Source organism: Diceros bicornis, chromosome 2 (genome assembly GCF_020826845.1).
Source record: "Diceros bicornis minor isolate mBicDic1 chromosome 2, mDicBic1.mat.cur, whole genome shotgun sequence".
Lineage (NCBI taxonomy): Eukaryota > Metazoa > Chordata > Mammalia > Perissodactyla > Rhinocerotidae > Diceros > Diceros bicornis.
The window spans coordinates 32,833,808-32,849,774 of record NC_080741.1 but is presented as its reverse complement, the minus strand read 5'-3'; the positions used below and the strand labels follow the sequence as shown (position 1 = coordinate 32,849,774).

The 15,967-nt window shown below is 36.8% G+C and overlaps 1 pseudogene; it reads right to left on the bottom strand.

The window, feature by feature from the left end:
- Positions 1-776: 776 nt before the first annotated feature.
- Positions 777-15,967, bottom strand: part of LOC131420939 (SIN3-HDAC complex-associated factor-like) — a 29,978-nt pseudogene continuing 14,787 nt past the window's right edge.

The window sequence follows — 15,967 nt, the reverse complement described above, 5'->3', positions numbered from 1 at the left end:
TGGAGTATATTAGCTACTATGTGGTAATGCTTTGCTACTATATAAAGGTACAGGATCCTTTATCTCAAAGATGTGAGTTTTCCCAAAGAGAGGCTTTGGTTCTGCTTTAGAAGTCACATATAAATTAAACACCTTATCAAATATTAACACAGAGGGAAGTGACACAGGATGCAACATAAACAGTCAAGTTACCTCTTTGTATATTTAGGAATTACTTTCTCCTTCAAGGTATTTACACTAGAAAGCTTAGTGTGTCCTGATTAATATTTCAGTAGTAAAGGTTTGAGTGATCAGAACTTTAGCAATAACTTAATTCAAAATTGTTAACAAATACTTCTAGCAAGTGACAAGACTATGCGATTGAATTATTACAAATTTATTATTATGAGGGAAAACAGTCATCTTTGAAAAATGCCTCAACTACTGCTTTTCCATATAGAAGAATAAAACTACAATATGGTTTATCATACAATTAAGCCTGTTTATCATACAATTAATTTCTGTCCCCTAAAATTTCCCTAATTTCATTCATTAGAAGGGGATTTAAAGACTTAAGAGCACTTTATAGCAGCATTCAGCTTTCCTATGAAATAGTATCTTAAATATTATGTATATTTTTTTGTCTTTTTAAGCTAGATACTGGCTTCAGAGTTTGTGGAAATGGAGAAAAGGAGAACCAATTTAAAACTATTCTAGAAATTGTCTTCTGGCAGAATAGCAAGTATCTAAGTCAAAAACAGGAGAGCCACTGTTAAGGGCTGAATTGTGTTCCCCCTCCCCCATTAATATGTTGAAGTCCTAAACCCCAGTACCTCAGACTGTAACTGTATTTGGAGACGGAGTCCTTAAAAAGGTGATTAAATTAAAATGAAGTCATTAGGGTGGGTTCTAATCTAATCTGACTGATGTCCTTATCAGAAGAGGAATTTTGAACATAGAATCACAGAAGGAAGATGATGTGAAGACACAGGATAAAAACAACCTTCTACAAGCCAAAGAGAGAGGCCTGGAACAGATCCTTACCTCAAGGATCTGTTCCAGAGGGAACCAACTCTGCCAACGCCTTGATTTCAGACTTCTAGCTTCTATAACTGTGAGGGAATGTTGCTTAAGCCTGTAGTAATTTTCATGGCAGTCCTAGCAAACTAACACAGCCACTTTCGTCTTTCCAAATTTTAAACAGTTTTTTTGTTCCCTTTCTATGTAAACCTCAGTCACCATTCCTCAGGGGAAATGGGCAGAGGCTCTGGCTGCTTCTTCCCTCTCAGAAACTGCTTTCTTATTGCTGCAGCGAGGCTCAACAGATGTGTGTCAAGGAGGACTACCCCAAAATGCCTTTTATAGATAAACCCACAACATATTTTCTGCCTTTTCCAACACATGAGATTGAAAAGGAAACGACCGGTGTTTTGTTAGAACCAGAAGCCACCTCTGTATCAGAGCCATCATCTGACTGGTAACTGCAATAAGGAGATTGGCTGGAGAAGTACTTGAGATGGTACCAGGGGCATCAGACTGTGAGGCTGAAATTCTTCCTGCAGTTTACTGATCTGGTTGCTTCTTTATCCTATTTCCAGATCGAGTTTTCACTTTCTTTGGCTTCAATATAGAGTTTAGACTGGGTCCTGCCCTTGTATCTGCCACATGATCCCAGTTTTTTGTTTCTGTTTTTATCCAGCTGACAGCTTTTTCTATCTTTTCACAAGTAGTACTCAACCATTGCAAATGTCTTCTGAAGGAGTCGCATCCAACTGCAAACAGCTCTGGAAGTCCTTTCATCATTCACTGTCACTCATGTGAGAACTGGAGAACCTAGCTCTGCAAATACAGCAGCTCTCTATACATCAGTACATCTTTGGCTTATAAAACTAAACATCTTTTCTTCTAGAAAAAGTCTACCAAAAGCAGCCCTTCCACACTCAATAATGTTCCTGAGGTGTGGAATGTACACGAGGCCACCCCCCTACCCCACATCCAGTCCCTCTCCTCTCAACTGCCTTATTTAGGTAGATTGGCTCCTGCAGTTCTCCATAAGATTTTCTGGTTTTGTTTTTAACAAAGCAGAAGCAAAGCTTCAAAAGCCTAAGGAAGGGGCAGTAGACATGGTTGTGGGTGAGGTGAGTGGGCATTACAAAGTGCTAAAGAATGCTTACTATCTGAATGCATTCTATACACTTGGTGAGACATATAGGATAGGGACATAAAAGTTAAAAATATAGCTTCATCTTCCCCTCCTCAGTTCCCATTTCCAAGAAAGAATTTTTATTTGCTCCTAGAGACTTAAATGGCTGATAGGTAAAAACGCTGGAGGGGCTGAGAATGCTCTTTATAGAATAAAAAACATGAAAATGGTGTAAGACTAGATTTGGGAGAGTATAGGAGGCAAGAGGGAATGAAGTAAGGAAGTAACAGGTCAATTTTTTTAAAAAATGACTTTGGAGGAAAAGACGCAAGCAATTCCTCCACAGTTTGGAACTTTGAGGAGGATAGATGGGTAAACAGAATTTTCAGGAGTTTACTTAGTCTTAAATGAGGACTTCCTCCTCTGCTACCCCTTCAAGAGACTTCATAAAGACTTAAATTACTATTCAACACTTTTAAAAACAGAATTTGTATTTTTTTAAATGTGACACTGAGGTGGCCTTATTAGGATGGGAACAAGAAAGCCTTAGACTTGAGGTATCTTTGAAGGACTACTAGACCGGATTTTGGACCAATGCTAAAATATTCAACTCTACTTCAGATTAAATCATTACCCTAAAAGAAAGCCACAAATTAACCTTCACTATAACCATTCAGGGGGTTGGTTACTAACCTTTCACAAGTTATGATGTTTCTCTGAGAATTACTTTAAGACATAAAAAAAGTGAATTCTAGTTCAGAATTCAGGGCTCAATATTTATGGATGAAAACCAGATTTAGGCAGCTCAGTGAAATTACATGATTTCACTAAATGGAGATACTCTCTGGGGGAGTATAGGCTAAAAATTCATTTTAATCCTCTCTTCAAAGATAGCTAATTGTTAGAGATGGTGTCTTTCCTGGTCTAAAAGATGAGGTGTGTGGTGGAAATAATTAGATTGGTTTGGAGTTTCTCTCTCTTTTTACTGGCTATGATTGAAAATACTGAAAATTGGGATACTATACTACTATCATCCAGCAGGCTTTGGAACCAGTAGAAGGGGGTGCTTACTATCATAAACTAGAAACATCAATAAGGAACACTGCCAGGGATGGGAGAAAAGGCATTCGAATTATGGTTGGAATAAACCAAATGCTCCAATAGTGTCAGGCCCCAGAGGTTGAAAAATGCTGGAGATTAAGAGAGGATCTATAAGGTCTAGAATTTGGAATTCTTAGTGAACTCAAAGCCACAAAGAACTACTTCTGTGGGAGTATTTCAGTCTATCTCCGTCCTCCTTCTTCCTCCAAAAAGAAACTGCACATTGCAGGGTGAAGATTTGCTGAAATTCTTAGGTTAACATCCACATAGCAAAGTAAAGGGAAAATAATCTACCTACATAGTCAGACTTTGAGTTTTTTGTGTGTTTTGTTTTTTTTTTGTGAGGAAGATCAGCCCTGAGCTAACATCCATGCAAATTCTCCTCTTTTTGCTGAGAAAGACTGGCCCTGAGCTAACATCCATGCCCATCTTTCTTCACTTTATGTGGGATGCCACCACAGCATGGCCTGACAAGTGGTACGTTGGTGTGCGCCTGGGATCCGAACCCGGGCCGCCAGCAGCGGAGGTGCACACACTTAACTGCTATGCCACAGGGCTGGCCCCAGACTTTGAGATTTTTGACGTGAGCTCTCCAGCAAGTTGTGGAGGAGTAAAAATGAAGAATTAGAAATGACAGGATCCAGTTAGTGCAGGAGATACGCAGATAAGAATTACTAAACAAATTACACTTTACTACTAAGGAACACGTCTTAAGAAAAGGCAGCGAGGAGTGTCAAGAGCAACTTGGGACAGAAAGATGATTCAGTCTCCTAAAATATGATCCTTAACTAGCCAAGTTCCTGACCTCGGGTCAGGTTCTTCACTCACAATCAGTGGACTCTCAGAAGTAGCTCATAGCCCAAATCATAAACTTTCAGCAGAATGAGCTTTTCAGCGTGATACGGTTGCCCACAAATGGCATTGCTGTGACCATCCACATATATTCCTCCAGCAGCTCACAAATCTTAGTGTGAGAGTGACAGATACAGTTGTAACCAAGGATTGGTTAAGACCTTGTAACATGAATAAATCCTCACTTTTGCTTTGATTATGGAAAGGTGGGGCATCTATTTGAAACTATCCCCAAAAGAGAAAGGGCTGGATAAACTTTCTATTTTCCTTGCTGGCAGAAGAAATAGACGTGTGTGTGTGTGTAGGAAGGAGGTGGGAGATAGAAATACCTTATAAATCTCTTATAATTCAAAAATTTTCTCCTTGGCATAAGATATATGTTGATAGCAGACTCAGGTTTAGACAGAGATCTTGACTCTGAAGTTCTTTTGACTTTACCAAAGCAAAATCAAACACTAAAATTAAGTTACTTATAAATTACTTACCTATATTTAATTTATATCTGAAATTACTCATATGATGGAAATGTAAACACTTGTTCTCAGCTAACATCCAGTCCTTAGCTCTCTGCCCTTCTGACTTTCAACTCTACTTCTCTATTTCCACTCCCTTCATTTTAACCACTCTCTTCCATAGGCAATTTCTGCCAGTAACCTGTCACCTCCAAAATATCAATTGCAAGCTTCTCTGATCCTCTTATTCTCCCAACAATTCCATTAAAATCAATCATTTTGTCAAGTAACGTAATCATACATTACTTCAGTCCTATCTTCATTTCTATCCTTCTCTAGCTTTGATTCTATGGCCTGTCATTATAATTACTGCCCTTGAAAAAAAACCTTCAGAAACCTCTCTCCTTTTGACCTTCTTTAGATGAACTCAATGATCTTTTTTCTCTCTCTCCTGTACCTGAGCAACTGAATGTTGCATGGGATGACTGGTTTGATTTTTTAAAAATATATAACAGCTTTATTGAGATATAACTCACATACCATACAATTAACTCATTTAGGTGTACAATTCAATAATTTTTAGTATATTAACATAGTTGTACAACCATATACCACATTCAATTTTAGAACTTTTTTTTCACCTCAGAAAGAAACCCATTAGGAGTTACTCCTCATTTCCTCCCAAATCCCCCAGCCCTAGGCAACCACTTAACTGCATTCTCTATAAATTTGCCTATTCTGGACATTTCATATAAATGGAATCATGAAATATGGGGTCTTTTGTAGTGTGTTCACACATATACATACAAGGAATATTATTCATCCATAAAAAGGAATGAAGTGTTGATACCCGATAGAATGTGGATAAATCTTAAAAATTTTAAGCTAAGTGAAAGAAGTCAATTACAATTTGCTTATCCATTCATCAGTTGATGGAAATTTGAGTTGTTTCCATTTTTTGGCTATTGTGAATAATGCTGCTACATGTAAAAGTTTTTGTGTGGACATATGTTTTCACTTCTCTTGGGTATATACCCGGAATGGAATTGCTTGGTCATAAGGTAATTCTATGTTTAACATCTCAAGGAACTGTTGAAGTGTTTTCCAGAGTGGCTGCACCATTTCATATTCCCAACAGTGATGTACAAGGGTTCCAACTTCTTCACTTCCTCACGAACCCTTGTTGTCTGTCTTTTTAATTATAGCCATCCCAGAGGGTGAGAAGTACTATCTCATTTTGGTTTTGATTTGTATTTCTCTGACAGCTAATGATGCTGAATATATTTTCATCTGCTTTTTGGTCATTGGTCTATCTTCTTTGGAAAAATGTCTATTTCTCAAAGGAGAAATGTCTTTTGCCCATTTTTAAATTGGGTTAATTGCTTCTTATTATTGAGCTGTAAGATATATTTTAGATACAATTCCCTCATCAGATATATAATTTTAAAATATTTTCTCCCATTCTATGGGTTGTCTGTTCAGGTTCTTGATGGCGTCTTTTGAAGCACAAAAGTTTCAATTTTGATGAAGTCAACTTATCTGTTTTTTCTTTTGTCACTTGTGATTTTGATGTCATATCTAAGAAGCTTTTGCCTAACCCAAAGTCATGAAGATTTACTATGTTTTCTTCTAAGAGTTTTATAGTTTTAGTTCTTACATTTAGCTCTATGATCTATTTTAAATTAAACTTTTTAAATGTTGCGAAGAGGGGTTCAACTTCATTCTTTTGCATGTGGCTATCCAGCTATCCCAGTACCATTTGTTGAAAGACTATTCTTTGCCCCATTGAACTGCCTTGGCACCCTTGTTGAAAATTAAGTAACCATAAATGTAATGGTTTATTTCTGGACACTCAATTCAATTCCATTGATTCATTCTTCTATTCTTATGCCAGTACCATGCTGTCTTGATTATTGTACTTTTATAGTAAGTTTTGAAATTGGGAAGTGTGAGTCCTCCAACTTTGTTCTTCTTTTTCAAGATTGTTTTGGCTATTCTGGGTCCCTTTAGTTTCCATATGAAATTTCAGCTTGCCAATTTCTGCAAAGAAGTCAGCTGAAAGTTTGATAGGGATTGCATTGCATCTGTAGATCAGTTTCAGGAGTATTGCCATCTTAACAATATTAAGTATTCCAATCCATGAACATGAGATATCTTTCTATTTATTTAGGTCTTCTTTAATTTCATTTAACATGTTTTGTAATTTTTAGAATACAAGTTTTGCACTTCTTTTGGGAAATTTATTCTGAAGTATTTTATTATTTTCATGCTATTGTACATGGAATTTTCTTAATTTCATTTTTGGATTGTTCATTGCTAGTGTATAAAATACAATTGCATATTGATTTTCTATCTGGTAATCTTGCTGAACTGGTTTATTAATTCTAATAGTTTTTTAGTGGATTCTTAAGATTTTCTATATGCAAAATCATGTCATCTGCAAACAGATAATTCTACCTTTTCCTTTCCAATCTGGGTGTCTTTTATTTCATATTCTTGCCTAATTGCCCTGGTTAGAACCTTCAGTACAATGCTGAATACAAGTGGGAGAAGTGGACATCCTTGTTTTATTTCTTATTTTAGGGGAAACACTCTCATTATTTTACCATTAAGTATGATATTATCTGTGAGTTTGTGTAGATGCCCTTTCAGATTGAGGAAGTTCCCTTCTATTCCTAGTTTGTTGAAAATTTTTCCGTCATGAGAATGTGCTGGATTTTGTCAAATGCTTTTTCTGCATCCATTGAGATGATCATGTGGTTTTCTTACTTTATTTTATTGATATGGTATACTACATTAATCAGTTTTCAGACGTTAAACTAACTTTCAATTCCTGGGATACATTTCCTTAATAATAATTTCATGGTATATAATCTTTCTTATATGTTGCTGGATTCAGTGTGCTAGTATTTTGTGTGGGATTTTTGTGTCTATATTTATAAAAGATAATGGTCTGTTATTTCCTTTTCTTTTGATGCCTGGTTTTGGTATCAGGGTAGACTGATTTGATTCTAAATACATGATCACAAACCTCAAAAGGACACTCAACACATCTCCATAATCCTACCACAGTTCCCTTTAAGTTTACTTTCCCACTCACCTAGACAATTATCTATAGCTTTCTCTCCTAAAAGCACACTCTTCTGCCTTCCCACTTCAGCTAACGACCTCAGCTAGGAAGTACGACCTCAGCTAGGAAGTATTTCCATAAATTCAATTATTATTTTCATCCAGGATCAAAAATAAGCTCACACACACACACATTCACAAAAGCTGTTGATTGAGCTTAGCTCACAGGCTAGGTTAATGCTAAGATATATCAGAATAAACCTGTTGTTTGCAAATTTAAGCCTTTCATGGTGAAAATGGAACTATTCATCTTCCTCTTATTACACTTCCTGTGCTATACTTTCCAATATTATGTATAATGCCATTATAATTCCAAGCTATCTGGGAATCTACTGCTTTTATACACAAATACACTTATCAAGTATATTATACAATTATCTGAACTTGGCATTAAAGATACAAATTTTAAAAAAGGTTTGATTAATAAAAAGTTACAGCAGACTAAAATTTACCAATATTGTGGCTATTTAATGTTTGTAAGCCTTAACTTTAAATACTTAACATCATAGCCAATATATTGTTAGAACATGTGTCCTGTTAATATGTTCATAATATATGGCAAATGATATGTTAAAAGAAATAGGAAAATTAACACATAAAATAAGAATACACAATATGCATTTTTCAAATACTTCTTTACAATTTTAGATATGATTTAACTGATATCATTCTTTTTTTTATCGTGAAATTTTTGTTGTACATTATTGTTTGTCAGTCACCATATAAATGCATCCCTTCACCCCTTGTGCCCACCCCCTAGCCCCCTTGCCCCTGGTCACCATCAAACAGTTCTATCTGTCCATGTGTTGGTTTATCTTCCACATATGAGTGAAATCATGCAGTGTTTCTCTTTCTGGCTTATTTCGCTTAACATAATACCCTCCAGGTCCATCCATGATGTTGCAAATGGGACGATTTTGTCTTTTTTTATGGCTGAGTAGTATTCCATTGTATATATATACCACATCTTCTTTATCCACTCATCAATTGAGGGACACTTGGGTTGCTTCCATGTCTTGGCTATAGTGAATAATGCTGCAATGAACATAGGGGTGCATAAGCCTCTTTGGATTGTTGATTTCAGGCTCATTAGGTAGATACCCAGTAGTGGGATAGCTGGATCATAAGGTATTTCTATTTTTAATTTTTTGAGGAAACTCCATACTGTTTTCCATAGAGGCTGCACCAGTTTGCATTCCCACCAGCAGTGAATTAGGTTCCCATTTCTCCACAGCCTCTCCAGCATTTGTTGTTTTTTGTCTTGGTGATTATAGTCATTCTAATGGGTGTAAGATGATATCTTACTGTAGTTTTGATGTGCATTTCCCTGATGATAGTGATGTTGAACATCTTTTCATGTGCCTATTGGCCATCTGTATATCTTCTTTGGAGAAGTATCTGTTCATTTCCTCTGCTCAATTTTTGATCAGGTTGTTTGTTCTTTTGTTGTTCAGTTGTGTGAGTTCTTTATATACTATAGAGATTCATCTCTTGTTGGATATATGGTTTGCAAATATTTTTTCCCAGCTGGTGGGTTGCCTATTCATTTGACCCTGGTTTCATTTGCCTTGTAGAAGCTCTTTAATCTGATGAAGTCTGACTTGTTTACTTTTTCTTTTGTTTCCCTTGTCTGAGAGACATGGAATTCGAAAAGATCCCTTTATGGCCGATGATGAATAGTGTACTGCCTATATTTTCCTCCAGGAGTTTTATAGATTCAGGTCTCAGCTTCAGGTCTTTGATCCACTTTGAGTTAAGTTTTGTGTATGGCGAAAGAAGATGGTCTACTTCCATTCTTTTGCAAGTGGCTGTCCAGTTTTCCCAGCACCATTTATTGAAGAGACTTTCCTTTCTCCCTCGTATGTTCTTAGCTCCTTTGTCGAAGATTAGCTGTTTGTAGATGTGAGGTTTTATTTCTGGGCTTTCAATTCTGTTCCATTGATCTGTGTGTCTGTTTTTGTACCAGTACTATGCTGTTTTGATTACTATCGCTTTGTAGTATGTTTTGAAGTCAGGGATCGTGATGCCTCCAGTCTTGTTCTTTTTTCTCAGGACTGCATTAGCTATTCCGGGTCTTTTGTTGCCCCACATGAATTTTAGAATTCTTTGTTCTATTTCCATGAAGAATGTCCTTGGGATTCTGATTGGGATTGCCTTGAATCTATAGATTGCTTTAGTTAGTATGGACATTTTAACTATGTTTATTCTTCCAATCCAAGTGCATGGAATATTTTTCCATTTCTTTATGTCATCATTGATTTCACTCAATAATGTCTTATAGTTTTAATGGTACAGGTCTTTCACTTCCTTGGTTAAATTTATTCCTAGATATTTTATTCTTTCTGTTACAATTGTAAATGGGATTGTCTTCTTGAGCTCTTTCTGTTAGTTTGCTGTTGGTATAGGGAAATGCAACTGATTTGTATAAGTTGATTTTGTACCCTGTGACTTGGCTGTAGTTGATTATTTCTAATAGTTTCCCAACGGATTCTTTAGGGTTTTCTATATATAAGATCATGTCATCTGCAAACAGTGAGACTTGCACTTCTTCGTTGCCTATTTGTATTCCTTCTATTCCTTTTTCTTGCCTAATTGCTCTGGCCAGAACCTCCAGTACTGTGTTGAATAAGAGTGGCGAGAGTAGGCAGCCTTGTGTTGTTCCTGTTTTCGGAGGGATGGTTTTCAGATGTTCCCCGTTGAGTATTACGTTGGCTGTGGGTTTGTCATATATGGCCTTTATTACGTTACGGTACTTTCCTTCTATACTCATTTTTTTGAGAGTTTATCATAAATGGATGTTGGATCTTGTCAAATGCCTTCTCTGCATCTACTGAGATGATCATATGGTTTTTATTCCTCGTTTTGTTAATGCAGTTGATTTCTAGTTTCACGGTGTTATGGTCAGAAAAGATACTTGTTATGATTTCAATCTTCTTAAATTTACAGAAGCATGCCTTGTTTCCCAACATGTGGTCTATTCTTGAGAATGTTCCATGTGTACTTGAGAAGGATATGTAATCTGCTGTGTTTGGATGGAGTGCTCTGTATATATCTATTAAGTCCATCTTGTCAAGTTTTTCATTTAAGTCCATTATTTCCTTATTGACTTTCTATCTGGATGATCTATCCATTGATGAAAGTGAGGTGTTAAGATCCTCTACTATTATTGTGTTGTTGTTAATATCTCCTTTTAGGTTTGTTAATAGTTGATTTATGTACTTTGGTGCTCCTGTATTGGGTGCATATATATTTATAAATGATATGTCTTCCTGGTGGAGTGTCCTTTTTATCATTATATATTGCCGCTCTTTGTCTCTCATTACCTGTTTTATCTTGAAGTCAATTTTGTCTGATATAAGTATGGCAACACCTGCTTTCTTTTGTTTGCCATTAACTTGAAGTATTATCTTCTATGCTTTCACTCTGAGCCTGTGTTTGTCTTTAGAGCTGAGATGTGTTTCTTGGAGGCAGCATATTGTTGGGTCTTGTTTTTTAATCCATCCCACCACTCTGTCTCCTTTAATTGGAGAGTTCAGTCCATTTACATTTAGGGTAATTATTGATATATGAGGGCTTACTGTTGCTATTTTATCGCTCCTTTTCCGGTTCTTTTGCATTTCTTTCGTTTCTTGTCCACTGTGTTTCTGACTACCAATTCAGTTTGGTAGCTCTGTACAGGGGTTCTCTTAGTTTTCTCCTTATTTATCGTGTGTGACTCTGTTCTGATTATTTGGTTAGTGGTTATCATGAGGTTTGTATAAAAAATTTCGTGGATGTGATAGTCTAAGGGAATAAGAGGCCATCAAAAAGTGCACTAAGTCAATTCAATCCCTTTCCTCTTCCCCTTCTAAGTTATCGTTGTCAAATCTTATTCTATCTTGTGTTGTGAGTTTGTGTTTAAAGTGATGAGGTTATATTTATTTTTGGTGTTTTCCTTCCCTTGATCTTTGGTTTTATAATTAAGTGTTTGCTAATCTATTCTGATAGAGAGCTGCAATTTCTCTGCTTTTGTCGACCGATTTCCCTCCTTGTTTAAAACGCCACTCTTTTTTTCCTCAGGCATGAGGGCCTTCTTGAGCACTTCTTGTAGTGGGCGTCTTGTGGCAATGAACTCCCTTAGCTTTTGTTTATCAGGCATAGTTATTTCTCCATCATATCTGAAGGATATTTTCACTGGATAGAGTATTCACATCTAAAAGTTTTTGTCTTTCAGAATTTTGAATATATCGTTCCTCTCTCTCCTACCCTGTAAAGTTTCTATTGAGAAATCAGCTGAGAGCCTGATAGGAATTCCTCTGTATGTTATTTTTTTTTTCATCTAGATGCCCTTAATATTTTCTCTTTCTCATTGACTTTTGCCAGCTTTACTACTATATGCCTTGGAGAGGATATTTTCATGTTGATATATTTAGGAGATCTATTTATTTCATTCACTGGTATTTCCAGCTCTTTCCTCAGGTTTGGGAAGTTCTCAGCTATTATTTCTTTGAAAAAGTTCTCTGCTCCTTTTTCCCCTCTCTTCTCCCTCTGGAATCTATAATCCTTATGTTGGATTTCCTAATTGATTTGGATATTCCTTGGAGAGTTTCTTCATTTCTCTTTAGTCTTAGTTCTCTTTCCTCCTCCATCTGGAGCATTTCTGCATTTCTGTCCTCAATATTGCTAATTCTTTCCTCCATATTGTCAGCCCTGATGCTTAAGGCTTCCAGATTCATCTTTATACCCTCTATTGTGTTTTTCATTTCTAAGATTTCTGATTGGTTTTCTTTATAGTTTCAATCTCTTTTGTGAAGAAATTCCTGATTTTGTTGAAGTGTCTGTGTTTTCCTGTATTTCTGTGTTTTCTTGTATTTCATTCAGCTTTTTTACGATGGCTATTTTGATTGGTTTTTCTTTACAGTTTCAATCTCTTTTGTGAAGAAATTCCTGATTTCATTGAATTGTCTATCTGTGTTTTCTTGTATTTCATTCAGCTTTTTTACGATGGCTATTTTGAATTCCCTGTCATTCAAGTTATACATTTCTGTGCTTTCAGGGTTGATTTCTGGGTGCCTGTCATTTTCCTTTTGGTCTGGAGATTTAATATATTTTTGCATAGTGCCTGTCGGTGTCGGCTTATTTTTCCTCATAATGAACACATCTGGTCGTAGGTTCCTCTTGATGCCGCTGGGTGGGGGTCAAGGGCTGTGTATTCTGTGCCCGCCTTGATCCATGGGCACTCTGGTCGGCCCCCCGCTGAGCTGAGACGCGGCTGAGCTGAAGCATGGCTGATTTGAAGTGCAGCTGAGTGGAGGCTGCTGGGGCTGGAGCATGGGAACAGCTGGAGCACAGGAACAGCTGGGATGGGAGCACAGATAGGCTGAAGCAGCTGGGACTCAGGTGTCAGTGGGTTGAAGCAGCTGCAGCTGAAGTGCGGCTGGGCCAAAGAAGCAGGAGCTGGAGCTGGAGCGCTGCTGGGCCAAAGAAGCTGGAACTGGAGTGTGGCCAAGCTGAGGCAACTGGAGCCAAGGGGTGGTCGAGCTAAGGAGCTGGGGGTGGGGTGCAGTCAAGCTGATGCAGCTGGGGCTGTGGCACAGCCAAGCTGGAGCTGCTGGGGCCGTGGTGCAGTCAGGTGTGAGCTGCTGTTGCCGCAGCTCTGGGGAGACACCGCCTCTGGTGCGGGCGCAGACACGCCCCGCCACTGGTGGGGCCAGGGCGCTGTGGGGTCACTGCCGCTGAATAGTCTCTATGCTCAAAACTATGTTTGAACATTGAGCTGTTTTTGTAAAGATTAAATGAGACAGGTATCAAGTATTTCAAAGTCTATAGCAGTGAGAGCCTACTATTATATAATGCATTGCAACAACTGAGAACTAATTTGAATATAAATTCTAGTGAACCAAGAGAATGTGAAACACAACAAAGGCTCACATCTTTTACCTTGACGTGACGAAAATAAAAGCTGTTGAATTCCAGAAAACAAAAAGTATCACAAAAAACGTCCACAAAAGAATTTTCTGGTATTTTTACCACATCCATCATTTAAAGGAAAAATTTGAAACAGATAGCCTTCTTACATTTCCAAACACTGAACATTCTGATCGGCAAATGAACTCCCAAAAATAAAATGGAAAAGTTGTAAAAATTTTATATTGCAGTAAGAATCTAAAGGATCTGGAGTTTTACAATAATGAGAATGTATTTGAAATTGATACATTTACATTTTTTAAAATGCAAATTGTTAACAAATATGTTAGTTAAAACGTGTTATTTTTATACTTACATATTCTGATAAAATATTATGAGGGCAAAAGCAAGATTACAAATGCATATGATGTCATGATTGCAACTACACTGTATCAGCTAGGATTCATTTTGCTGCACGTGATAGATAATCCAAAGCAACAGGCTTAAGCCAAAATATTAAAAAATAAAATTAAAAAGAAAAGAAAAAATACTATTGGCTCATATATCAAAAGTGGGTAGTATGGCTGACATGAGGCACAGCTAAATTCAGGACTAAATCAACACACAAAAATCAGTAGCATTTCTTTACACCAACAACAAACTATCTGAAGAGGAAATACATAAAACAATCCCACTTACAATAGCATCAAAAATAATAAAATACTTAGCAATAAATTTAAGCATGGAGGTGAAAGATCAGTAAACTGAAAACTATAAAACACTGATGAAAGACATTGGAGATGACACAAATAAATGGAAAGATATCCAATGTTTACGGATTGGAGGAATCAATATTGTTAAAATGTCCATACTACCCAAAGCGATCTACAGAGTCAATGCAATCATTATCAAAATCCCGATACCATTTTTCACAAAAATAGAAAAAACAATCCTAAAATTCACATAGAACCACAAAAGACCCAAAATAGCCAAAGTAATCTTCAACGAAAAGAACTAGTTGAAGGCATCACACTTCCTGACTTCAAAATATATTACGAAGCTACAGTAATCAAAACAGTATGGTACTTACATAAAGAAAGACATACAGACCAACTGAACAGAATAGAGAAAGAAATCCATGTATATAATCAACTAATCTTCAACAATGGCGTCAAGAATATATAATGAAGAAAGGATAGTCTCTTCAGTATGTGGGGTTGTAAAACTGGATATCTGCATGCAAAAGAGTGAAGTTGGACCATCATCTTACACTATATGCAAAAATCAACTCAAAATGGATTAAAGCCTTAAATGTAACATGTGAAATGAAAACTACCACAAAAAGAGGGGGGAAGCTTCATGACATTGGTCTTAGCAACGATTTCACGGATATAAAACCAAAAGCACAGGCAACAAAAGCAAAAACAGACAAGTAGGACTACATCAAACTGAAAAGCTTCTGAAACAATCAATAGAGTGAAAAGGCAACCTAGGGAATGGGAGAAAACATCTGCAAACCATATATCTGATCAAGGGTTAATGTCCAAAATAAATAAGGAACTCCTATAACTCAATAGCAAAAAAAACAAATAACCGGATCAAGAAATGAGCAAAGGATCAGAAGACACATTTTTCCAAAGAAGACATACAAATGGCCAGCAAGTATATGAAAAAATGCTCAATGTCACTAATCATCAGGGAAATGCAAATCAAAACCAGAATGAGATATCATCTCACACCCATTAGGATGGCTTTTGTGAAAAAGTCAAAAGATAACAAGCGTTGGCGAGCACGTGGAGAAAAGGGACACACTTGTACACTGTTGGTGGGAATGTACATCGGTACAGCCATTTTGGAAAACAGTATGAAGGTTCCTCAAAATATAAACATAGAACTACATATGATCGAACAATCCCACTTCTGGATATATATCTAAGGAAATAAAATCACTATCTCGAGGAAATATCTGCACTCTGATGTTAACTGCAGCATTATTCACAATAGGCAAGATATGGAAACAACCTAAGTGTTTGTCGATGGATGAACAGATCAAGAAATTGTGACGTGTGTGTGTATACACACACACACACACACACACACACACACACACAGAGGAATATTATTCAGCCTTACAAAAGAAAGAAATCCTGCCACTTTGACAACATGGATGAACCTGGAGGGTATGATGGTAGATGAAATCAGTCAGACACAGAAAGAAAAATATTGTATGATTTCACTTTATTTGAAATGTCAAAAACACAGAAGCTGAGAGAATGGTTACCAGGGGTGGGGGTTAGAAATGGGGATATATTCACCAAAGGGTACACAGTTTCAGTTATGTAGGATGAACAAATTCTAGACACCTAACATATAGCATGGTGACTACAGTTAATAATACTGTGTTGTATACTTGAAATTTGCTAAG